The 2500-nt window shown below is 42.3% G+C and overlaps 1 protein-coding gene across 1 annotated transcript in view; it reads right to left on the bottom strand.

Annotated features, from left to right (window-relative positions):
• Positions 1-2500, bottom strand: part of LOC142356894 (uncharacterized) — an 84730-nt gene that overhangs the window by 52777 nt on the left and 29453 nt on the right. The window lies entirely within an intron of this gene.

Here is a 2500-nt window from a genome sequence, read left to right as displayed (position 1 = left end):
GTGTGAGATTCCCAATTTACATTTTGGATGACTTTTTTTGCACCAATATCATTGTTTTGGCCTAGAAAGACATCCTAGTATAGGAACTAGGTATCTAAAATCATTATTTGTGGTACCTACATAGCGGTGGTTGTGGAAAGAGAGAGGAGCCTACTGCTAATATTGAAGGTAAAAACTTCTCTCATTTTCAACATGTTGTTGATTAACAACATGTTTTTCACTGTCTAGAGCTACAACCTACCTGTATGGACACTGCAAGAAAGTATAAAAAGTTTCTACAAGCCTCTGAGTGAAATCTGTGCTCACTAATAACAGTGACACCTGACACAAAAATTCATCAAAAAATTGATCACGTAGCCTACTGATAGCCACTACTGGGTAGTCACCCCACTTCTTGCACTTTTCCACTTTAAATATTGGTCTCTAATTCTGATCTCAATAGAAAACAAGATCTAGCCCCAACATTTGAATTAACGTCTCCTCTTGATCCTTTTCTATATACATGGGCTTTGAAACATGGTTGAAACGGGCCACGGACCCGACTGCTAGAGCAGTTTTTGAAATGCATAATCTGAGTAATATAAATGTATATATAACAAAAGATAGGCTACACAGTAGCTAAAACAAATTAAAACAATAAACAAAGGTGAGACGGCATAACAAGGATAGTAAAACAACAGTAAGCTTAACACAACATCAACATCACTATAAAACAAAAGAAGTTTAACAAAGTTGGCAATGAAGTCCTGTCTCACCAGTTTGAGTACTAAAGTTTGTAGGTCTCTTACTCGGCCAGCCGATTCACTAGAGCTCTAAGTTTGTCATAGATCTTGTTGACGGTGTTTTTATGGGGATTTCTACCCAGTTTTTCACGAATGGTTGCCGAAATCTGCTGCTTATTCGGCGTTGTCTTTATTTGAGCAAAAAGTAAAAGTAGGCCTTTCTCCTCCGCTCTCCAATTAATTCTACCAGAGAATTTGTTTAGACTAGCAATAAACTCCTTCCTCCTGCTGTCCGGGACCACACTCTGGAGTTTTCTGGCGGATACAGTGGAAGAAAACACCGAGAGATTCTCATCTACGTCTGAGAAATCTTCTTGCTGCGGGTCAAATTCTTCTTCGTCGTCCTCATCCCCCCCTCACCATCAGACTGAAGATAGTTACCCATTTCCTCTGCTTCTAGGTCGCTGTCATCTTCCATGTCGTCGACGTGTTGTTCATGGGCTTCCACTTCAAACATAGCAGTCACGTCCTCCTCATCCATTTCCGACTCATTATCACTGAGGTCCTCTCTCACTTCTCTGCTAGCGCTTGGTCCAGCCTTTTGTTCGTACAAATGGGGGAAAATGGGGTCACCGGGCTCGCTACAATTGAAATAGATGGTCTCTCTGTTCATCTCGTCGAATTCTTCAGGCGTTAAGTTAGAGGGGAGGGTTCTGATTCTCTCTGTTGGTAGGCGAAAAAGCTTCCCATATTCTTGCAGTACCTTCCCTGTGTTTATAAGGTCCATCACGTAGTGTCTCGATTCCGTCTTGTCCTCGTGCGCAGTCTGATTTAAATGTGCTTGGTAGAGTTGTGGATTCTTTTCTTTTAGCCCATACATGTAAGTTGATAACACTCTTCTCATTGATGTCGGGTTAAAACTTTTAGTGAGGAGGGACTTCGGTGCTACTTCAGTTAACGAGTCCTTCACGAAACGTGCGATCGACTTCTCTTTGTGGTTAAGGATGGTGGGAAATATGTACAAGGGCTCCATTCCGGTCTCCTTCCTGAATGCGGAAAACATTTTCTCGAACCATGGGACCTGGGGCACGGTGAGCTCGAATTTCACAGCAAATTGAGCACCTGTCTTGTGATCTGTTGAGTACACGGGTTCGCCTCGTCGCATTGGTGCCCACTGTTCGTATTTTAAGTTGAGAATTGGTCCAGGTCTGGTACCGGATAAGGAGTGAAAGTAAAAGAAGACCAGACCCTTCAGCAAGTTGTATGAATACTTATCAGACGTCGGACTATCAAGGTGGTCCGTGACACAGCGTAACATCGATGCACATTCATCTGCTGTCGGGGTCTCTTCCTTCTTCTTGTTCATCAACAAAACTTGATCTTTCTTCATTTGGTGTCTGTAATCACTTGAAATTTCGCTCAGAACATCAACCCAAATGTCATACGGAAGTCTCACCTGTTTTTGGTTTCGCTTTATGTACCTGAGGTACTTTTTGAGAACGACAATGAAAAGAACCATACTACTAGCCTTGTAGTTCCCATTCTTCTTTATTTCGTCAATAAATTTCGCTGCTTCTTCATGTCTCTTGAACTGCCCGGTGGTAACCCACAAACGATTAAGATGGTGTTGAAAAGTCTTTGTCACTCGTTTATGAACTGCGTCCGTGCTGTTATTCTTTCTGCTAGCTCTCTTCACTAGGTCACGCACAAAATACTCAAGGAGCACTCCTCCATTCACCTTGGGCTCTCTGAGTTGAGATAACTCGTCTTGAATGAAT

Source organism: Convolutriloba macropyga, unplaced genomic scaffold (assembly GCF_964194025.1).
Source record: "Convolutriloba macropyga unplaced genomic scaffold, txConMacr16.3 SCAFFOLD_423, whole genome shotgun sequence".
NCBI lineage: Eukaryota > Metazoa > Xenacoelomorpha > Acoela > Convolutidae > Convolutriloba > Convolutriloba macropyga.
The sequence above is the reverse complement of the archived record's forward strand: the minus strand, read 5'-3'. Positions and strand labels throughout refer to the sequence as shown.